General features: G+C 42.5%; 1 protein-coding gene and 1 pseudogene across 5 annotated transcripts in view; one reads left to right on the top strand and one right to left on the bottom strand.

Annotated features, from left to right (window-relative positions):
• SLC25A26 (solute carrier family 25 member 26) overlaps nucleotides 1-24,311 on the top strand; it is a 169,178-nt gene that overhangs the window by 39,790 nt on the left and 105,077 nt on the right. The gene's annotated exons all lie outside the window — the stretch shown is intronic.
• LOC308250969 (ferritin heavy chain-like) lies at nucleotides 22,039-22,577 on the bottom strand (annotated as a pseudogene). Its single transcript has one exon. The product of its transcript is annotated as a ferritin heavy chain-like (transcript).

The following is a 24,311-nucleotide window of genomic DNA, read 5'->3' as shown; positions in this document are numbered from 1 at the left end:
TTAAGGAAAACACAGAAGAGCATCTGCCTACATCTGCTCCGTGTTCTTGTTTTCTATTTGGTGTTCCTTAGATGCTAAAACACTTTCACCTCTGAAATTGTTTTTAATTTAAATAAATATTGTCATCATCAGCAGAATACTGAAATTCCTTCAAATCCCTAAGTTTATTCCCAGGTAGGTTTGTTGTTTTTTTTAATACTATTGATAGCGATTTTCAACCTTTTTCATCTCATGGCACACATAAACTAATTACTAAAATTCTGTAGCACACCAAAATACATTTTTTGCCAATCAGACCAAAAACAAAAACCAGGTATAATTTTGATTCATTCACCAGACAGCTACTATTGTGTTGGCTGTTGTCATTTTTAAATTTGACAATCTAAGGGAAAGAGGTCAGTGCCCCTGACTAAAGAGTTAGGTATTGCATGTTTTAAAAGTTCTCGCGGCACACAGGTTAAAAATCGCTGCTATAGATTAGTCTTCTTTATGAAACACCTGTACTGTTATTTAAAACTTCGTTGTAGGTGATGTATATCTTTGAAAAACTTCTTTTGAAGGCAAACTGAATGTTTCAAAATTAGTCATTTGTGTGAAGATGACTTCTTTCTGCCTTTCAAAAATATCCCCTGTACCATATCTTCATTCTGTTCTTAGGCTCTGACTTAGTAAACATGAGCTAGTTACTCAGGTTTCACCCAGGTGCAGGGGAAAGGTGGGGGCTTAGGGGGAGTGAACCTTTTTTATTTTTCTGAGAGGTGCTAAATAAATAAATATATTTACAATAGGGGCCCGGTGCACGAAATTCGTGCACTGGGGGCGTGGGTCCCTCAGCCCAGCCTGCCCCCTCTCACATACTGGGAGCCCTCAGGGGATGTCCTACTGAGGCGACTGGGCTGATCAGGGGAAGGCACCAGCCCCATCACCCCGCTGCTGCATCCACTGCCAGTCACCGCAGCCACCAAGGTGTTTTCATCAACACGGACTCCAGTCCCTTCACCATGAAAAAATGACAACTTTCTTTAGGCATTTTCAAGATGTGTCTTTCATAGGATATGACATTTCTTTTTTTTTTTTTTTTTTATCCTCACCTGAAGATATGATTCCATTGATTTTTAGAGAATGTGGAAGAGAAAGGGAAAGACAGAGAGAAACATCAAAGTGAGAGGAACACTTTGATTGGTTGCCTCCTGCATGAGCCCTGACCTGGACCCCAGCCAGGGAGGAGCCTGCAACCTTGGTACATGCCCTTGATCAGAATCGAACTGGACCCTGCGGTCAGAAAGCCTAGGCATTATCCACTGAGCCAAACTGGCTAGGACAGGATATGACATTTCTTAGCCCTCCAGCAGCGGACCTTCGTTTTTTTCTCCAGGAGTGTGGTGGAAAAACCCTAGATCACCTTTTTAGATTCTTATACCCAAGTTACTAAGAATATTACCAGTGGCATACAGAAAGCTTAGCCAATGAGGGCTCAGAAAGGTATTTCCTCTGTAGTTCACACCGATCGCCTCCGATTTCTGGCTCCGCCCCTGCCAAGGCCTAAAGCCTTCGGGACTAGGCAGGGGCCCCCCAGTTCCCTGTGATCACCGGCTCCACCCCTGCCAAGGCCTAAAGCCTTGGGGCCTGGGCAGGGGCTCCCCAGTTCCCTCTGATGGCCCGATCGCCCGACTCCGCACCTGCCCAGGCCCCAAGCCTCTGGCCAGAGCTTGGGGCCTGGGCAGGGGACCCCCAACTCCTTCCGATCGCCCGGCTCCACCCCTGCCCAGGCCCCAAGCCTCTGGCCAGGGCTTGGGGCCTGGGCAGGGGACCCCCAGCTCCTCAGATCACTTGGCTCTGTCCCTGCTCAGGCCCCAAGCCTCTGGCCGGGGCTTGGGGCCTGAGCAGGGGACACCCAACTCCTTCCGATTGCCCGGCTCTGCCCCTGCCCAGGAGCCCCTTGGCTCAGGCCCTTCCCAGGTTGCTCAGGACCCAGGGGGTCCTACCTCAGAGTGACCTGGGTGCTGAGAAAGTTCCCTGGACCCAGGCTGCTGGGTGCCTACGTATCCATCTTTATTGAGTTAATTTGCATACTCACTCTGATTGGCTGTGGGCGTAGTGGAGGTATGGCCAATTTATATGTTTGTCTAATATTAGGTATGATGCCAGAGAATACTGGTTTCATATTCAAACAGATAGAACACATGGTTACAACTGCATTCTGTTCTTTTAAAAATTTGTTTTGACATATGCCACACTAGCAATTAATTTCTGAGCTGCAATTCTTGCAAATAATGTGACCTGCTGAGATAACTCTGTTTACTCAAATGGCAGTGCTTTGCTGGAAATGTAATTGGGGTCTTTGCATTATGTGTATTCATGAAAGAGCCTTCAGAACTGATTTTAGGTGAAGCATCGCTTTAGAACAGATTCCCTGATAGAACCAGAGAAGAATTATTATTGAATGAAACGTAGTTTCTTTTCAAAATTAGAAAAATAACTGACACCTGCTTTAAGCAAAATTTATGCATGATAGTTTCAGTGCTTACATTGTTTTGACACCAATATCATATCTTTTTGCCAAGAATGCGGTTGATTGTGTCAGTAAGAAAATGCATTGAAGCCTTAGTGAGAATCACCAAAAAACTTACACATTCATTCTGTGTACAACTTCTCCTTTAAAATAGTTTTATCTCCCTAGCAGTAGCCCATTAGAAGGAGATGGAAGTTTGAACCATCTCCACTACATTTGTTTGTGGAGATTGCTGGCTTATGCTTTATGTTCTCCTAAATTATTTTAGTTACTGTGAATTTTAGACTGACTCTAAGCAAGGTCAACAAATTATGCTACTTCCCTCACCCTTTCAGTAGTTGTTTTCCTCATGATCTTGGCCGAATTAGCTGTGGCCAGGCACCGTGGTGCCTGGTGGCATGGCTGTGAAATGGGAGTGGGAGCAAATCACAGCTGCCTTCACAGCCAGGCTGAGGTCCGAGGACCCACAGCCTGAGAGTGCTGGGGAGAGATGCCTCAGGGTCTCGCATGAGAAGTAGAAGGACTTGAAAGAGGAAGGAAGCAGAGAAATGCAAGTTGCTTCAAAATAAGTAGGAATAGCCCTAGCTAGTTTGGCTCAGTGGATAGAGCGTCGGCCCACAGACTAAAGGGTCCTGGGTTCGATTCCAGTCAAGGGCACATTACCTCAGTTGTAAGCTCAATCCCTGGCCTTGGTCAGGGTATGTGCAGGAGGCAACCAATCAGTGTGTCTCTCACATTGATGTTTCTCTCTGTCTCTCCCCCTCCCTTTTCACTCTCTAAAATTCAATGGAAAAATCCTCAGATGAGTATTATAAAAAAAATAAGTAGGAATAAATTAAGCTTAGCAAAGCTGTTTTATCCACAAGTTCTATTTAACAATCATTTAAAAAGTGTACTCTGTTTGTTGGGCACCACATAGAAGGATTCGTGTTCTGATGGGGAAATAATTAGGGCAATGGACAGGGTACAGTGCAGTGTGATAGTGCCGCAGTGGTGTGTATACACCAGACACAGGACAGGGTACAGTGCACTGTGATAGTGCCGCAGTGGTGTGTATACACGTAATGGTGTGTATATACAAAATGTACCTAGGGTTCTAGAAGAAGCAGTGCTTGAGTGGCATCAATTAGTATTTGTTGTGTTAATAAAAAGTAATTTTGACTTAATTCTTGAAGGAGTTGTAATTAGCAATAGGCAAGGAGACTGGCCAGTGTAACAACATGAGCAAAGGCACAAGGCTGTGAAAAAACATGTGCCTTGCTTATCTAAGCAGAATTGGGGTTTTCACCTACAGAAACGTGAGAGTCCTTTCCCTCTACCTGAAGCCTAGTGAGGGCGCTTCAGGAAAGCACAGAGTCAAGTGGGTACTTGCTAGGAGGAGAGGCTGATGTCTTCCCCCAGCTGGATGTTTGCGGGGGGACTGTAGGGGAGCCCCTGGGGAACCCCTGGAGGAGCCTGACATGTGTCCCCAGGAGCGTGGAGGGTAAATTACTGGGCTTTGATTCTGGTCTGCACTAATCTGACAGTGCGAGGTTGGTTGCAGCCGCCTCATGGCAGGAGGTTGCTGTTTTGGAACAAGTACTTCCTGGCTTCTTGGTAGGTAAGAGTGGCCACTGAAGGGATTTGAGGTAGATGAGGGTTGTCTCCTCCTCTCCCCGGTTTTCTTGCCAGGCTTCAGTGAAAGTCAGTCTCCCTCTAAATTCTGTTACACCTCTGATCCAACCCGTCTCAAAGTCAGGCCGTCCGACAGGCCCCGGGAGCCACCTGTCTGTACATTCATCGAGGCCTGCAGCCTGTCTCTTTTCACCCGTGAGGTATTTATTAAAATAACATATTGAGAGATAAAAATAAATGTATACATTCTTACTGAAAACTATACAATTATGCAAAAAAGGGCTTAATTTGGGTAAGCAATTCCTAATGTATGGCAAGTTTTACTTTCAGAAATGATACCACAAAACAACACCATCTGATTCAATCTTGGAGGCCGGCATGCTGTCAGGGAACGTTCTTAATCTTTGTAGAAGCTTCTTTATAATGTCAGGTACCAGGGCTCTGCCTTCTGCTGTGAATTCAGCCACCACATCAACAGTAACGTGTCCTAGTCCTTTTTCTTTAATTCCCTCTTTATAGTGTGCCTTCTATTGATCCTTTTAGCCACATTCAATTAACAGCTCTCAGCCATCCTGAAGCATTCTCTTTCTCCAGTTTCTGTTTAGCTTTGGTCAATGGCTGCTCTTCTGTGCCTCTTGGTTCATCTTGCTAACTAACCACCATCACTGTGGGTGAAGGCCGTCCCTTCCCAGCGATGAAATGACCATTGTACTGACGACCTTACCTACTGCTCTCCTCAGTCTGTCTCTTCAGGTGCAGAAATTAGCACTCTGATTGGAAAGTGCACTTGCAAGTAGATATGGAAGCTTTCCAAAGTTAGTTACGTTTAAACTCTACTTGAGGTAGTCACAGTTTCCCCTAATCTAGTGGCGGGGAACAGGAACCTTTTGAAATCAAGCCTGAAGGGCTGTCCTTCAGCATCTCTTTTCCACGTCTGTTGTCTGCCCACTGAGTTCCTTTCCCCCAAACTTTTCATGTTATACAGGGTGGGCAAAAGTAGGTTTACAGTTGTTTGTATATAGGACATAATACAATAATTAGTAAGTAATAAAAATACAAGAATAAACTTTGTTTTGCATACTCACAACTGTAGACCTTATGTGTTTTTCCAGAACCACTCTATCCTAGGTGTTCTGCATCTTGTTTATTTTCTTAGCCAAACCATTTTGGAGATCAGTTCATATCACTTCATAAAGAGGACCCTCTCCTACAATGTCTGCAAATCAGTAAGTGTGACATACCACATAAACAAAATGAAGGATAAAAACCACATGATCATAGCAATAGATGCAGAAAAAGCATTTGACAAAATCCGGCACCCATTTATGACAAAAACTCAGCAAAGAGGGAATAGAGGGAACATACCTCAACATAATAAAGGCCACATATGACAACCCACAGCCAACAAAATACTCCGTGGGGAAAAACTAAAAGCATTTTCCTTAAGATGAGGAATAAGACAGGGATGCCTGCTTTCACCACTCTTATTCAACATTGTATTGGAAGTCTTAGCCACAGCAATCAGGAAGAAAAAATAGAATTGGAGGAAATAAAACTGTCATTATTTGCAGATGACATGATATTGTACATAGAAAACCCAAAAGACTTCACCATAAAGTTACTAGATCTAATAAATGAATTCGGCAAAGTAGCAGGATACAAAATTAATACTCAGAAATTGATGGCATTTTTATACACCAATGATGAACTTTTAAAATGAGAAACTAAGAAAACAATACCATTTACTCTTGCAATAAAAAAAATAACAAGGTACCTAGGAATAAATTTAACCAAGATGGTAAAAGACCTGTACACGGAAAACTGTAGGACATTGAATAAAGACATCGAGGAATATACAAATAAGTGGAAGCATATACCATGTTCATGGATTGGAAGAATTAACATCATTAAAATGTCCATACTCTCCAAAGCAACCTATAGATTCAATGCAATTCCTATTAAAATACCAGTGGCATATTTCACAAATCTAGAACAGATATTCCAAAAATGTATATGGAATAACAACAACAAAAAAGACCCCAAATAGCCACAGCAATCTGAGAAGGATGAACAAAGTTGGAGGTATCACAATACTTGCTATCAAACTATACTACAAGGCTATTGTCATCAAAACAGCCTGGTACTGGCATAAGAACAGGCATATAGATCAGTGGAATAGAACAGAGAGCCCAGAAATTAACCCATGCCAATATGTTCAATTAATATTAGACAAACGAGGCAAGAGTATACAGTGGGTTAAAGGCAGTCTCTTCAATAAATGGCATTGGGAGAATTGGACAGGTACATGTTAAAAAAAATGAAACTAGACCATCAACTTATACCATACACAAGAATAAACTTGAAATGGACAAAAGACTTAAATGTAAGTAACAAAACCATACAAATCCTAAAAGAAAACATAGGCACTAAAATCTTAGACATCTCTCATAGCAATATTTTTTGCTGATATGTCTAAGGGCAAGGGAAATGAAGGAAAAACAAACAAACAAATGGGACTACATCTAACTAAAAAGCTTCTGCACAGCAAGAGAGACCACCAACAAAGTGAAAAGGGAACCCACTATATAGAAGAACATATTTGCCAATGATACATCTAATAATGGGTTAATTTCCAAATTATATAAAGTGCTAATACAGCTCAATGCTAGGAAGTCAAAGAATCCAATTAAAAAATGAGCAAAGGACCTGAATAGATCCTTCTCCAAAGCAGACATACAGATGACCAGTAGACATGAAAAAATGCTCAATGTTACTAATCATCAGAGAGATGCAAATTAAAACTATAGTGGATGTAGGGAAAAGGGAACACTAGTGCACTATTGGTGGGAATGCAGACTGGTGCAGCCACTGTGGAAAACAGTATGAAGTTCCCTCAAAAAATTAAAACTGGAACTCCCTTTTGACCCAGCAATTCCTCTTCTGAGAATATATCCAAGAATCCCAGAACACCATTTTGGAAGGATATATGCAATGTTATTTACAACTAGGGGCTTGGTGCACGGGATTCATGCACTGGTGGGGGGCATGGCCTGCGGGGATTGGCCTGCTGTGTGAGCGCTGTCCATCCCAGTCAGCCGAGTGGCACTCCACTGTGGAAGCACACTGACCACCAGGGGTCTGCTCCTGCATTGAGCGCCTACCCCCTGCTGGTCAGTGTGTGTCATACCGACTGGTTGAGCAGTCATTCTGGTCATTCTGCCGTTTGGTTGCTGAGTTTTTATTATGTAGGATAACCAAGATCTGGAAACAGCCCAGGAGCCCATCAGTAGATAAGCTGACAAAAAAGCTCTAGTACATTTACCCAGTGGAATACTATGCAGTTGTAAAAAGGATTTCTTGCCTTTTGAGACAGCATGGATGGACCTGGAGATTATTATGCTAAGCAAAATAAGCCAGTCAGAGAAAGGCAAATACCATGTGGTCTCACTATTATGTGGAATCTAATGAGCAAAATGAATTGATGAACAAAATAGAAACAGAGGCATGGATACAGGGAACAGACTGAGAGCTGTCAGAGGGGAGGGGGGAACTGGATGAAAGAAGGCAAAGGGATTAGCCAAAGAACATGTGTGCATAACCCATAGACCCAGACAGCAGTGTGGTGATGGCCAGAGGAAGGGGGGTTGAGGACTGTGTGGAAATAGGTAAAGGGGAATGGGGAAATCTGTAATAGCATGAACATTAAAAAAAAGAGGACCCTTTTGTTTTTATCATTGCATAGTATGCCATTGTACAAATGAGCCATTAGTTTACCAGTTCCTCATTGGTGGATATCACAAACATGCTACAATGAATAATATGGTTCCTATGTCATTGATAGATCCTCCCTCCCGCAACTGGTGGGTGGATTATGACGTAACCTGCGTCTGCGGCCTGGACATTCCTGAGACATTGAACCACCAGTCAGTGTGTGCCGAGTGCCCTGGGCCCCACCCCTTCCCATTCCTTCCTGGGTCCCACCCCTTCCCATTCCTCCCCTCAAAAGGCGTGTTCACCTCTGCACGTGTTGCTGTTCTCCCCTGCGAGACAGCCCGGCTGGGTCCTCCTTCTCCTCTAATCCTGGTTTTTCTGTCCTCTTTCGTAATGAATCTCGCTCGTTAGTGCGGAATAAACTTCCTCTTTTAACTTGTCTTGGTCCCTGACTCCGTTTCCTGCGCCTCGAACCTTACAGTCATTTTGTGCATGGTTAATGATGTTTGTCAGTTATATGCCAATTACTTGGTTAAAGGTATATGGGCATTTGTAATTTTGATACATATCACTAAATTGTCCTCCACAGAAGAACCAGTTGACACTTTTGCCAGCCATGTGAGAGCTATCTGTTTCCGGAACTAGCCATCTGAGGTGAAAAATGATCTCATTGGAGTTTTAATTTTAAGTGTTAAAATTAAACATACATCTGAGAACTATTTTATTCCTTTCTTGTACACTGATTATTTAAGTTACTAGAGGCCCGGTGCACGAAATTTGTGCACGGGGGAGGGGGATGTCCCTCAGCACAGCCTGCACTCTCTCCAATCTGGGATCCCTCGAGGGATGTCTGACTGCCCGTTTAAGCCCGATCCTGGTGGGATCGGGCCTAAACGGGCAGTTGGACATCCATCTCACAATTCAGGACTGCTGGTCCCAACTGCTCGCCTGCCTGCCTTCCTGATTGCCCCTAACCACTTCTGCCTGCCAGCCTATTCACCCCCTAACCACTCCCCTGCCAGCCTGATTGATGCCTAACTGTTCCCCTGCCAGCCTGTTTGCCCCTAACAGCCCTCCCCTGCAGGCCTGGTCAACCCTAACTGCCCTCTCCTGCAGGCCTGGTCCCCCCAACTGCTCTCCCCTGCAGGCCTGGGTCCCCCCAACTGCCCTCCCCTGCAGGCCTGGTAACCCCTAACTGCCCTCCCCTGCAGGCCTGGTACCCCCCAACTGCTCTCCCTTGCAGGCCTGGGTCCCTCCCAACTGCCTTTCCCTGCAGGCCTGGTCGCCCCCAACTTCCCTCCTCTGCCGGCTTGGTCACCCCTAACTGCCCTCCCCTGCAGGCTTGATCACCCCCAACTGCCCTCCCTTGCAAGCCTGGTCCCTCCCAACTGCCCTCCCCTGCTGGCCTGATCGCCCCCAACTGCCCTCCCTTGAAGGCATGGTCCCTCCCAACTGCCCTCCCTTGCTGGCCATCTTGTGGTGGCCATCTTGTGTCCACATGGGGGCAGGATCTTTGACCACATGGGGGCAGCCATTTTGTATGTTGGAATGATGGTCAATCTGCATATTACTCTTTTATTAGATAGGATAGAGGCCTGGTGCACGGGTGGGGGCCGGCTGGTTTGCCCTGACAGGTGTCCTGGATCAGGGTGGGGGTTCCCTTGGGGCGTGAGGCGGCCTGGGCAAGGGGCCTGTGGTGGTTTGCAGGCCAGCCACACCCCCTGGCGACCAAAGCGGAGGCCCTGGTATCTGGGGTTTAATTATCTTCTACAATTGAAACTTTGTAGCCTGGAGCGGAGCCAAGCCTTCTGCTTGCTCCGAGGCGGCAGCCATTTTTTTTTGGATTTATGTATCTTTTATAATTGAAACTTTGTAGCCTTAAGTGGAGGCCTGGGCCAGCCAGGGTGTGCAGAAAGCTTGGCTTCCTCCATCACTGGGGGCAGCCCTAGCCTCCTGCTCTTTCCAGCTCCGTGGCTGCCGCCATTTCTGTTTGGGTTTATGTATCTTCTATCATTGAAACTTTGTAGCCTTGAGTGGAGGCCTGGGCCGGCAAGGGCAGGCGGAAAGCTTGGCTTCCTCCATCGCTGGGGAAACCCAAGCCTCCCTCCTGCTCTCTATGGCCGTAGCCATCTTGGTTGGGTTTATTTGCATATTCGCTCCTGATTGGCTGGTGGGCGTGGCTTTTGGGCATGGCTTGTGGGTGTAGTGGAGTGATGGTTAATTTGCATATTACTCTTTTATTATATAGGATGCCAAAGTTTTAGTTAGAATCAAATGAGGATATGCATATGAAGTGCTTTCTACAGAGCCTGTCAGAATAGGCATTCAGGGAATGTTAACAATGATTATTATCATTCTTGGTAATTGAAAGGGTTTTTGGCAGGAAATGACACTTGAGTGCGAAAAGCAGTTCTGCTCCTGGCAAGGTGCTAAACCTCTCTGAGGTCAGGTTTGCCCATCCGAGTGAGGAACTTTTCCTAGACTTTTCTCACAGCATGCTCAGGGAGGAGGTATGGCATGGGTGTGGTCTGTGAGGAGACTCGGAAATGAAGACATCTGCCTCTAGGTTCTTAGGTTCTTGAGCAGGGATGCACCCTCGAGTGTGTGCATTTAAACCTGAGTGCCGTCTCATGATGATGTGTAACAGTAGTTGTGTTTGAACTAGAGGCCAGCTAGTTCACTTGTAAAGCTTCTCAGCTGCAATTGGAGAGTGCTGATGGTTGAGCAGATCAAAGTTATTAATGCAGATGGGTTGGAAAATTGGTAATTTACTAGAATTCCCCCCCCCCCCATAATATTACCCATTTAGGAGGGGCTTTCTTACTGAGAATGCAACACTTGAATGTTTCCCATTGGAAAATATTTTGAAGCAACTATAGTTAGAACTTCTAGTACTTACTGTCCTTAAGCCTGTGTACTAGTGCCTGCTCCCAAGATAGTGAAAAGGCGAACCAAAAATTGCAGCTCTCTGGTAGGAATGTTTTCTCCTTGTGTCAGAGCACTGAGGATCTGCCTCTGTTTGTATGAAATTTTCTTTGATTTACCTTTTCCCTTCTCCTTGTTTTGTCTTTACATTTCAGTTCTGTCTGCTACATATAATTCTGCCTATCTTCTCTGATAGCATGTAAGTTCCTCTCCCAAACAGCAGTGGATTTTTGCCTCTTTGTAGCAATGCACAGCATCTAGCATAACGCCTTCCTCAACGCCAGCACTCAGTGAATATTTGTTGTTTTTTAATTCCTTTAAGTTTGATTATCTTTTGTTCAGTTGCTACCAGTCACCATGGCCATTTCAGAATGCTGAGGGAGCTCTCAGGGAGCTTGAAATTGTGCAGGGTGTTGGCTGCACTACATTACAAGGTCTTTGCATTAGTTAGGTGATGAAATACCAAAGAATGTGTAATTTTCTACAATTTCAGTTTTCTTAAACCCTGAAATGATAGTTTTTATAAGCCTGATTTTATTAGAAGAGAAGTAAGCACTGCAATTAGTTTACGTATAGTTCACATCTTAGTAATTCCACTGCAAAGGGAAACAGTGATTATAAATCTTTCCAAACTTTGTACTTTTAGTTTACTTTTTTATTTTAGAGGAGAAGAGAGAGGGACAGAGAGAGAGAGACATTGATGGGAGAGAGAAACATAGATTGGTTGCCTCCCACACGCACCCTTGCTATGGATTGAATATGAAACCTGGGTATGTAGCCCGCAACCTGTTGGTGCACTGGATGATGCTCCAACCAACTGAGCCACACTGACCAGGGCCTCTTTCCAGACTTTTAATGTGAAATTGTTTTTCAGTTAAAATCCAATGCAAACATACTGAACCCTATTTTAATCCTACATAATTCATTTTATTAACTATGACCAAATAGAACATCTGTTAAAATTCCATACTGTTAGCTTCATGGGAAAAGAAAAAAATCCGTTTGCTCTTGGAATTTGTCCATTGTTTTATTGTTCTGGGTTTTAGTCGGTAATGAGACATTCTGATTAAAATGAATATTAAAGAAGATGAAATATCCCCTTTAATCACAGAGGTTTATAAAGTGAGTCACTTAATTGCATTTACATTGTAACTTTACTGTAGAGATATTCTATGAAGAATGAACTATAGTTCACTTAGTTCATTCTTTAATTCAAGAACCAAAAATTATTATTCCTCAAATATGGATCTTAGCCTACATTTTTTATCATTTCTTAAATAAACATTTTTAGAACAATTTAGTAAAATTATCTTCATGTAGAAAAATTACTGTAGCCCTTTTGTGCATATTTTCTCATGTTTGTTTACACGAGACCAGCTGCTCTTCACTTTCCTCATTCTTTGGATGGATCTCAGTTGCACTGTGCAGTTTTGAAAAGGCTGTGAGTTCCCGTTGCTGCCTGTTGGCCACGTCATCCCGAGGGCGTGCCAGTTCCTGTGTGCAGGGATTTAAATGCAATAATGTGACTCTGGTGTCAACAGATGAGACAGCTGTTGGGTAACGGTGGAAGTTAATTATTCATTTTAAATGTTAGTGTCATTAAACCATAATGTTGAAGTACCTCTGTCTGTGGTGTCCTTTGTTTGTGTTTTTCATTCCATATGAAATACCCTCTTCCTTCATCTTTGTGTTTCAGTTTACATTGCATTTAGGCTGCAACTAACAGAAAGTCTGACGACCATGGCTGCACCAATAGGAGGGTTTTCCCTTCTAAACAAAAATTCTGGGCATGGTTACTTTCCGGCGGGTGTGCTAGTTAAATGAGGCATTGAGAACCCAGGCTCTTTCACTTGCATGCTCGGGCTTAGTTTACTCATGGTCACATGATGGCTGCCTCACTTTTAGGCACTGTGGCTCTTTACAAGCATGAAGAGTTGGGAAGGGCAGGAGGCAATGATAGCCTTGCTTGTCACTCTTTACCTGGAAAACAAAAGCTTTGTTTGGATCAGGTGTCTCAGGGCCTCCCTGGGTTGCATGGGGATTGGAAGGTGAGTATGTATGTAAAATTCCAGCTTTTCAGTGTTGTGGGTGAAGGCAGGCAAAGAGAGGGTTGGGACTACTGTGACTGAGTCCCTTGCAGTGTGTGTCATGTCTATGTACATCCCAGCTCAAGGTCCATCCCTCGCACCATTTCTCACACCTCTGGCTCCAGCCACATATTTGGTACCCTGTTGTTCACATCCGGAACACTTGTGTGAATCATAGGTTTTGAACATTTAATTCTACTCTGTGAACTGTAATGTCTGTTTTTATTCTTTTTCTGCCATCTTTGTTCTTTTGGGCACATGCGGAAGCTCTTCTTCGAAAAATCATTTGGTGTTCTCTCTGCAGTTATTCCGAAAACATGAATTTACTCCAAAGTTGCTAATTTTTTTATACAGTTTTGATTTTAAAATTAAGATTTCAGAATACCTATGTTGGTATATTCATATGTAGACACTTTCCTTGAAAAATATGTAAATCGCAATTGAAGTAATAGTAATGCTTACTAAGTACTTACAATGTTCTAGTCACTGTGCTAAGTTCTCTGCATGATTAGCTTACTAAATCCTCAGAGTAACCTAAATCATAATCCTTGCTTTATGGAAACAGGCTTAGTAAGGTTGGGGTTCCCCAAAGTCTCATATCCAGTAAGGGAGAGAACCGAGGACTCCAGAGCCTATGATCTTAACCCTATGGTGAGTTGGACATTTTGCACTTAACATGCAGATAAGTTTTCCTGGGAGGAGGGAATATGTATATTTAAAATTAATAGTCCATGTTGATATCTTTCTTCGGTCTTCAACCCTTCAGGTGGCATTAGTGCCAAGAGTTTGGGGAAAGTAAGTTCTTAGAAGTCATCTCCATGACATTAAAATAAAAGTAATCAGAGGACAAGCAAACATGAGAGAATCAGTTTTAAGATGTTCATGAAAAAGAGTGGCTTGTCAGTGCACATCATCCCACGTTTGCTTGATTTGCTCTTATTATTCAAGTGTTAATCAAGCATCCCTTCTCTGAGGGGTCTGACTCTAGCCAAAATAGACCTGCACCAACCCTGTCACTCACGTGCACCGTTATCTAAAATCATCTTCATTTCTTCTTTACAAACTTATCCTGCCTGCCCTCCCCCCCCCCACCACCACATTGTGAGGCACCTACTCTCTGTTTTGTTCTCTATAATTAACCTATAATCCACTACCTAGAAGAGTACTTGACACATAGCACAGTCAGGAAATATTTAATGACCAACCCAAGGTCTTATCATACTTTCTTCTCAGAAGTAGACTAGTTTTAAGGATTCAGGTATTTCAAATCTCCAACGCATGCTCAAGCTAAGATTCATTTGGCAAGAATTATGGCTTCTTCACTTAATTCTCAGGCAAGTTAGTGCATTTCTGCCATATAAGCTTTCCATGCTTCCAGTGAGGTTTTCCACTTGTTTTTTCTTATAACAAGAAAATGTTTCCTGGTGTTCTTGTGCCTTCCACAAATAGCCCTTATTTTAATTTTGTCATTTCTAGTTAAAGTTTGCTCCTATTAGTATTTTATATATAAAAACATTTTTTGAGTGGCATATCTAAATAGTGAACAACTATTCATGATGAATATCCTTCATCAAATATATGCAAATTACGTACAGTGAATCCTGTGTGGGTCAAAAATTACTCTTGAGATTCTCCGGACTATATACTATCTCATAAGGAGTATTAAGAAACTAGCCCTGCCCTAACTGGTCTGGCTTAGTGGATAGAGCGTCGGCCTGTGGACTCAAGGGTCCCGGGTTCGATTCCGGTCAAGGGCATGTACCTTGGTTGCGGGCACATCCCCAGAGTGGGTGTGCAGGAGGCAGCTGATTGATGTTTCTCTCTCATCGATGTTTCTAACTCTCTATCCCTCTCCCTTCCTCTGTAAAAAATCAATAAAATATAATTAAAAAAAAAAAAAAGAAAGAAACTAGCCCAGCCAGCATGGCTCAATGGTTGAGCGTCGACCTATGAAGCGAGAGGTCACAGTTTGATTCTTGATCAGGGTACATGCCCAGGTTGTGGGCTTCATCCCCAGTGGAGGGTGTACAGGAAGCAGCTGATCAATGATTCTCTCTCATCATTGACGTTTCTATCTCTCTCCTTTACTCTCTGAAATTAATAAAAAATTTTTTAAAAAAGAAACTCTATGTATTAAGAAAACCAAGTATGAAGGTGAAATCTAGACTTTTCATGTGCAATTCAAGGATTGTGGTTGAATGGAATCATTTAAAGGAACTATTGAAAATGTTTACCTGTGGGTTTGACTACATGGATGCACATTAACCTGGGATCATCCTAATATATAAAAACCCTGGGTCATAACGTCCAGTAACAACCGAGGCTTGACCAACTGGAAGTCAGTCCTGCAGTCACGGCAACCCAGTGCTGACTGCTTCTGCTGCAGGCGTGGTGCCCCAAAACTGACTGCTGAGGGGGCTGCGAATCAGGGCCAGAGAGAGGCCTGAAGAGAAAAGCAGGGACTGATCTGTTGCCTCTGTGGCAGCTTTTGATCAGGACTTGCCTCTCTCTTTCTCTCCCAGTTTGGCCAACAGCCGTGCCTCCATTTCTCTCCAGGCCTCCACTGGGGCTGCTGATCAGCCCCGCCTTTCTGATCAGGCCCTGTTGATAGGCCCAGAGATGCTAACTGGCATAGAAACCGACCAATCAGAATCAAATCTGGGTGAAGTGTGAGGAACCAATGGCTGCCTAGGAGGGGAGCCTTTGACACTGACTGGCATAGAAACCGACCAATCAGAACCAAATTGGCCAGCAGAGGAGGGCAGTTGGGGGTGAGATCAGGCCTGCAGGGGAGGGCCATTGGGGGCAAGATCAGGCTGGCAGAGGAGGGCAGTTGGGGGCAAGATCAGGCCAGCAGGGGAGGGCTGTTGGGGGTGAGATCAGGCAGGCAGGAGAGGGCAGTTGGCGAGATCAGGCAGGCAGAGGCAGTTGGGGGCGAGATCAGGCTGGCAGGGGAGAGCAGTTGGGGGCGAGATCAGGCCGGCAGGGGATGGCAGTGAGGAGCGATCAGGCAGGCAGGCAGAGGGGTTAGGGACAATCAGGCAGAAGCAGTTAGGAGCGATCAGGCAGGCAGGCAGGCAGGTGAGTGGTTAGGAGCCAGCGGTCCTAGATTGCGAGAGTGATGTCTGACTGCCGGTAGTCGGACATTCCCCAAGGGGTCCCTGATTGGAGAGGGTGCAGGCTGGGCTGAAGGAACTGCCCCCCCTCTCTGTGCACGAATTTCGTGCACCAGGCCACTAGTATAATAATAATAGTTACAATTTGAATTCTGATCATGTACTTTGCATATATTTTTTCTAATCCTTCGATAAAGCTTTTTTACAACTCAGTAGGCTGAAGCTTATAACAGTTAAGCAGACAGCTAGTATGTGGTAGGACTGAGAGCAGCAGCTAAGCTTGTAAGATTCCAGTCTGTGTTGCTTATTACACTTTGCTTTCTGCTCGTGTCTTGCAGATAAATTCACTGTCCATTTCTCTTAGAATATTTCAGTAAATCATAAGAAAATAAAGTGGTAGTATGTTTGTAAAACTTGGACCAAATATGGTAACTTAAAGTGGAGCCCAATTTCTGAGCATTAGAGGATTCAAGAAGATGGGGCCATCTAATTTGATAAAGCACAATGAAATGCTTCTGATTGGGCAATAATATTGACTCTCCTTCATCAAGCCTTTGTTGAAGTTCTTAAAAATACTTTTGCTGATTTTAGCCTGCTACCCTCTTTTCTTCTATGGTGTCAGCTTATGTTCTGAGAAACAGCACACTGGGTGGGTAAAAGTTGATAATCCTTGGCATTGAAATGATTTTGGCACTTAACCAAGTAATTAACAGTTAATTTATTAACTAGTGAAAAAGCAGAATTTGTGGAGAGAGAAGATATTTCTTTTCCTTTGTGAAAATGCTGATTTTTGTTACTGAACTTGATGCAAAAGTTGTGTTACAGCATTAGACACTAGAGGGCGCACAGTGCCTGTGTTTTAAATGTTTGTCAGAAACAGTATACAAGAATCAGGACGCTCTTGAGTTGATTTAAAAACCTTTAAAAATGGTTCAAATTAAGAAATGGAAATCCAAGCATAATAAGTAGTGTTTTTCAATCCAAGATTTCTGAATAAAAATTATCTTATTTAATGCAGAAATAACTTCATATGCATCTCTAAAAAATAAGAACTGCTAAGTTATATGTAACTATCAAAAAATGAATGTCACTGTCTCAAAGTATGTCCCCCCAGCTATTTTTCAAGCACAAGTGGAAAACGGATAATTTTTCAGTTGCAGAAACTGGCAGACACTACTTTACTCAAGTGATGAAGGTTAACATCACCAGTAATAAGATCTGTTGATATCATACACCCCCAGTAGGATGGACCTAGAAGGACACAAATCACTTCTTTAGTCTTCTTGCCAAAAAGTACATAATCTCAGTCTGATCATCAGAAAACGTTAGACAAACCAAAATGGAGAGACATTGTACAAAATAGCCAAGTTCATGAAAAATAAAGATAAAAGTGGTCACATATAGAGGGCGCTAAGGAGATACAGCAAGTAAATACAGTGAGGGACCCTGGAAAGGAAAAGGGATATTGGGGGGGGGGGGTGGGGAAACTGGTCTGTAGTTTACCTGTTAGATAGTTTTCAGCAGTACTGATAGCTGGTTTTGATAATCATACTCTGGTTATTAAGTTATTAACACTATGGAAACTGGCTGTAGAGTGTATGTGAATTCCCTATAAGCAGCACTTAAGAAGTCTGTAAATTGTTTCAAATATTAAAAACCTGAAAAAAATGTCAGATTTGGACATTGTGTGAAATAATTTATTTTTAAAAAGATCTAAGATAATAATTAAAAAAACGTAATTTCTTAAAATTTTTTAAAATCAAAGTAATACATGCAATTGGTAACAATTCAAGTAACAGAGAAGAATTTATGATGAAAAGTAAGTCTCTTGTCCCATCTTTCTCCATTCTAGTCCCATTCTCTAGTGGTAACCTATTTTAACTGCTTCTATTTTTAGCTCTTATTACATCTGTATTGCTGGATAATATGCATCTGTAAACATCTGTTTCTTAATTTGTCAGTTTTAGATATAATCTATTGAGTCTTTGGAATGGAAGATGTGGTTTAACTCACATTACTGGTATGCTCCTCCCAATCCTGTGTCATCTTAGCATTCCAGTTATATAAATGTCATGTCTCTGATTATTTTAGAAGCTTTGTTATATATCCGTGTCTTTTATTTCATATCCCACTTACAACTTTATAAGTTAAGCTGTTACTTCCTTTTTGCTACCCTCCCATCCTTAACTTTCAAATCCCACTTTCTGGAATGACTTTCTCTTAGCTGCACTTTGGTCCTGGAGTGTCAAGATGGCTGACAGTTTTATCCTGTTCTTCACCCACAATCACTTCTTCCATGATTTTTCTGGGTTGATTCTAAAAGTTGAACACCAGTAACTAGTGTTTTATTATTTTGAGACTTTATGAATGATCAGCAGGCCAAGTAGTGTGCTAGGGTTATACTTCCTTTTGTATTGGTCCCACGTCACCCTGAAAGAGACTTTTCCAACATCAGAATCAAATCGACTGGCTTCTTGTACTCCATCAGTTTCTAAAAGGTACCCGATATTTTAATTTGCTGGATATATGGGGAATGAACTTTCTTATATATTTTTTCCCCTTGGAGTTTCTACTTGCCCTTTTTTGAGGTGCATTATTTGCCTTTTTCATACATTTAAGTGTGACAATTTCAAAATCATACTGTTTTTTTTGTACTGAGTTTCTTTTCCCTTGGGAATCCTGGGACCTTCCATCTTCCTGTTCTACTCCGGAGTGGTCATTCACTGTGACTGGACTTCTCCTCACTGCTTTCCTGGGTTGGATTTGCTGTGTCTTGGGTGTCCTGGAGCTTAACGGTTCAGACCATGGTTTTTTGGCCACCCTGCCTGGGTCTGACCACAGCTCCACCTCTGACAAACATACATGTTTGGTACCTTACTGTCCTCATGTAAGGAAGTCATGATAACGCATAACAGATATAAGTATGTGGCTGATTGGTTCGAAGGCCTTTATTGTATCCTGATATTTTGGTCAGGTAATTATCATTCTCTAGTACCTAATATAATTTACAAAAGTTCTTACTAATAACACTTGATGACAGCCATTTATAATGATTCTTTGGCCTCAACTGTTTCATTGTTTTTTGTTATTTTTTTTAAGTAGGAAGGAATTATGTTAATAAGTTATGGTTCTTAGAGAAGCAGTTTGATTTTATCAGTTTAGTGTATTCCTAATTATATTTGGGAAATAAGTGATTAAACTTGTGTGTAGGAGCCTTTTAAACTGATCCAAGTTTTCTAATAAAATGCTCCCATACTCTGATCCACTGGTTAGGTCTTCCCTGTTGTTTATTCATGAATTATTTCATACTTCTCTTTGAAAAATGGAATCATGACCAAGTTAAAAATCACTTTGGGAGGAAGTTTATCTTCTTCAAAGGGTAAATTATATCTTTTGCCCCATAGAAGGTATCAATAATATCTGTGTTTAGAAGAGACTATGATACGTCTTACTTGAGCAACCAAGATCTTGTGGAAGTTAAACTCGCTTGCTGATTTACCTGTTGGTTCACACAGTTGTTAATTGATCTTAATCATTAAGTTTTAGGCTAGTTTTGACTGAGTGAAAACACTAGACATAAAGTAGTAATCTATGTGGTAAGTTCTCATCACATTGTTTTTCTGTATTTCTGTATTTGAAGGAGTGAGTTAATTGAACTTATCTAGCACCCGCTCTTTGCCAAATGAGGTACTTTCCATGTTTTCCACTTAATCTTTATACACACACACACACACACACACATATATGTATTGATTACAGAGAGGAAGGGAGAGGGAGAGAGGAATAGAAACATCAATGATGAGAGAGAATCATTGATTGGCTGCCTCCTGCACACCCCTACTGAGAACTGAGCCTGCAGCCCAGGCATGTGCCCTTGACCGGAATCGAATCTTCAGTCCGCAGACGGATGCTCTATCCACTGAGCAAAACCAGCTAGGGCGACTTAATCTTTATAGTAATCCTAAAAGAATCATTATTGCCAACTGAGTGCTTGGAAAGTATGCACCTCCTTCACATCCAGTCATGATTCTCAATCAACCTATAATGTTTATCTGTCTTCCAATGAGAAGACTGACAGTGCTGCAACTTGGTAACAGAGTAACAGTTAATGGAGGGCAGAGTTGGGCTCTGAATTCTTTGAACTCTTAAGCTCTTTTCAAAACAATGTCTATATTTCCTTTATTTGTTGGGGGTGTGAATAGATTTTAAAATGAATAGTAAGCACCTTCTTTTTCTTCTCTCCAACTTTTTATTTTGAAATGTTAAAACATACATTCTTTTCCGAAGATTCAGTGCTTAATATTTTGCTTTATTTGCTTTCCCCGTGTGTGTGTGTGTGTGTGTGTGTGTGTGTATTTCTTTTTTTTTTTTTTTTAATATATTTTATTGATTTTTTTACAGAGAGGAAGGAAGAGGGATAGAGAGTTAGAAACATCGATGAGAGAGAAACATCGATCAGCTGCCTCCTGCACACCTCCCACTGGGGATGTGCCCGCAACCAAGTTACGTGCCCCTGACCGGAATCGAACCTGGGACCCTTCAGTCCGCAGGCCAACGCTCTATCCACTGAGCCAAACCGGTTTTGGCGTGTGTGTATTTCCTGAAACTTTTTAGGGAGGTAGCAGACATCCTGACACTTCATCTTTAAATATTTAGCATATGTCTCCTAAGACTAGAGTCATGCTTCTCATAACAATACCATTATCATGCCCAAGAAATTGACACATTAATATTATCTTATATGTGGTCATTTTTATCATCTTCCTATTGTCCCAGTAAAAGCTTTAGAACTTTTTTTTATCTCTGCAGGATTCAGTAAAGGATCAGCCATGGCATTTAGTTTGGTTTTCCCCAAACTTTTCCCCCATGACATTGACATTTTTGTAGTCCAAGCTAGTTGTTCTGAAAACAGTTCCATAATCTAGATTGTCTGATCTCTTCATGATTATATTCAAATTAAATTTGTGTGTTTGTGTGTGCATGATTATTAAATGGTTGATGTTGGGTGCTTTTCTTGTATTTTACTAGAAGGCACATATGTCCCATTCTTGGTGAAGTTCAGTTTCATCATTTGATTAAGTTGGTGTTCTCTGGTTTTCTATACTCCAATGGTTCAGTTCTCATTTATTATTAAGAAGTAATCTATGGGGTAATATTCTGAGACCATGTGATTATCCTGTTCCCCAATAATCTTTCACCCAATAGTTTTAACATCTGTGGATGCTTTGTGCCTGAAGCATTTATTACATTGGTGATTGCAAAATGTTGATTTTCCTAATACTATTATTTTTCTCTGAATTTATTAGCTGGCATTCTTTGGTAAAAAAGAGCTTTTCTCCTCTTCCATCCCCCCAACTCCTTTTTTTTAGTATCCCTATGGATTCATGGTTCCTTTTTTAAGAGCTGCATTGAGATATAACTTGTATGCCATACAATTTACTCATTTAAAATGACAGTTCAATGGGTTTTAGTATGTTCACAGATATGTACAACTATCACCACAGTTGTGGACTTTTTTATTCAATAACTAGAGGCCTGGTGCATGAAATTCGTGCATGGGTAGGGTCCCTAGGCTTGGCCGGCAATCAGGGCTGATCTGCGGGGCAACTGACAGGGTGATCGGGGGCGCCCCCCACTGGCACCCGCCTTGGCTGGCCTGGCACCGCCCGCTCTTCGGCTTTGCCCCCTGCTGCCACTGTCACCTCCCTTTGCAGAGCAACTGGCGGGGCAATCAGGGAGGCCCCCGCTGGCACCCGCCTTGGCTGGCCTGGGGTCTATGGGCAGCTCCTGCATTGAGTGTCTGCCCCCTGGTGGTCAGTGTGCGTCATAGTGACCAGTCGTTCTGCCGTTCAGTTGATTTGCATATTAGGCTTTTATTATACAGGATTATAATTCACTACCATTATTATTATTATTATTTGGTACCAAATTACTTTATTATTTTATGGTACAAATGAAAGACATGAGTGGATGAATTGGTACAAGTTAAAGAAAAGGTAAAGGTAACTCCAACATGCAGTACTGCTTTGGTGACCAGGAAGTCACCCCCGAGGCTACAGAAGCAGCCTAAGGCTTAGCTCTCATAGCTGTGTTTCAGGGTGTGCTTGTCAAAGAGATACTCGGCCACCTCAGTTTCAGGGGCCCTCAACCTGTGCAAGTTGGTTACGTGGTCACCCAGTTCTTTGATGGATTTCACCTGCTCATTCAGGTAGTGAGTCTCAATGAAGTCACACAAATCAGGGTCATTTTTGTCAGTGGCCAGTTTGTGCAAGTCCAGTAGTAACTGATTCACACTTTTTTCCAAGTGCATTGCACACTCCAATGCATTCAGCCCATTCTCCCAATCGTCACGGTCTGGTTTCTTGATAACCTGAAGGAAGATTTGGCCACTTTGCTGGTTCTGCAGCTTCATCAGTTTCTCAGCATATTCCCTTCTTATGAGATTGATGAAGTAAATATCTGGCAAAGTTCTTCAAAGCCACATCATCACGGTCAAAGTAGTAAGACATGGGCAGGTAGACGCAGGAAGCGTAGCTCCAGGTTGATCTGGCAGTTGATGGCGGCCTCTGAGTCCTGGGGGTAGTTCTGGCGCACCTGGGAGGTGGACGTCATGGCAGGTGGCTGAGGAGAGGTGCTGCTTGGCAGGGGAGCGGAGGCAGGGGCCTTGGGTTGAGGGCGGGGGGGGGTCTGAAGCGCTGTGAGGAGGGTGATGTGAGGAGGCAGGAGGCTGGCCTGGCAGCAGCTGCGGTGCAGACACCAGGATCCCTCTAAGCACTGTTGAAGCAGAAAACCACGGCCACTCCCCGTGAAGACTGTCACTGTTATTATTCTTTTTGATGTTCAGACTGCCCCAAATTTGGCCAGTGGGAGCCTTTTCAAGCCTATTCCTCTGTTCTTACATTTCTTCATTACTCTTTGAGAGCTTCCCTGCTGATGTGACAAGGTGCCCCAGTCCGACTTTGTGCTCTCCCTGCACCAGTCCTGTCATCAGCCACCTGTCCACTGAGCCCCGGATTCCTTTTGGGGAGTGGTGGCTAGAACCCTGGCTCTGAAGTCTCAGTGTATTCTTGCTTCTAGGCTCTTTTATTGGGTAGAAAAGGTTTTAAAAGTAAGTGTATTGTTTTTATCTCTCCTTTCCATTTTCCTATTGTCATATTTATCTCAGGCAAGAATAAGAAATAAATACTGTTTATTTATTTTTAAGGTGTCATACTATAAAATTGACTTCTTTTACAGAGCTATAAATTTTAACACATGCAAATTTGTTAACCTGCAGCACAATTGGTACAAAACATTTCCATCATCCCCAAACTCCCTATGCTCTCCCTTTGTAGTCATATCCATTTCCCTATTTCTAACCACAGGCAATGAACTACATGTTCTCCATCACTATAGTTTTTTCTTTTTGAGAATGCTATTTAAATGGGATCATACCCAGTGCCACCTACTGAGACTTGTTTCTGTTATAATGCCTTTGAGAGTCATCATTGTTTTGCTATACCATTGTTCCTTTACACTTTTACTGATTGAAGGATGCTTGATTCTTTCCAGTTTGGAGCCATTGTGAAGAGAATTGGTATAAATATTCATGTACAGGTTTTTGTTTGAACATATATTTTCATTTCTCTAAAGTAGATATTAAGGAATGTGATTGCTAGGTCATATGGCAAGTGTATGTTATCTTTATAAAAGACTGTCAAACTCTTTTCTATAGTGGCTGTACAATTTTGTATTTCCAGTAGCAATGTAGGTACTGAATCCTCATCAGCACTTGGATTTGGCAGAATTTTTTATTTCAGCCATTCTAATAGGTGTGTAATGATATCCTATAGTGGTTTTCATTTTCATTTCCCTAATGGCTAATAAGATGAACGTCTTTTCGTGTGTTTATTCGCCTTCCTTAGGTATTCTTTGATGAAGTGTCTTTGCCCATTTAAAAAAATTATTAATTTTAGAGAGAGAGAGAATGAAACATTGATTCATTGTTTAAGTTATTAATGCATTCATTGGTTGCTTCTTGTATGTGCCCTGCAACCTTGGCTTATGGCAGGGGTGGGGAACGTCTGAACCACAAAATCATTTGGTCTGGCCCTGCCAAGGCATTAGGGGTGAGTTAATTAACTGTTTGACCAAATATATCAGGCTAGTTTTTAAGTTGATAACTTTGTATAGCCTGCGGGTGATGTTATAAATATCCAAATGGCCCTGGGCAGAGAAAGGTTCCCCACCCCTGGCTTATCAGGATGATGCTCTAGCCAACTGAGCTACACAACCAGGGCTTTTTGCCCATTTTCAGTTGGGTTGTTTGTTCCTTACTCTAGTGTTTTTGAAAGTTCTTTATATGTT

Source organism: Plecotus auritus (genome assembly GCF_963455305.1).
Source record: "Plecotus auritus genome assembly, chromosome: 6".
Taxonomy (NCBI): Eukaryota; Metazoa; Chordata; class Mammalia; order Chiroptera; family Vespertilionidae; genus Plecotus; species Plecotus auritus.
The sequence above is the reverse complement of the archived record's forward strand: the minus strand, read 5'-3'. Positions and strand labels throughout refer to the sequence as shown.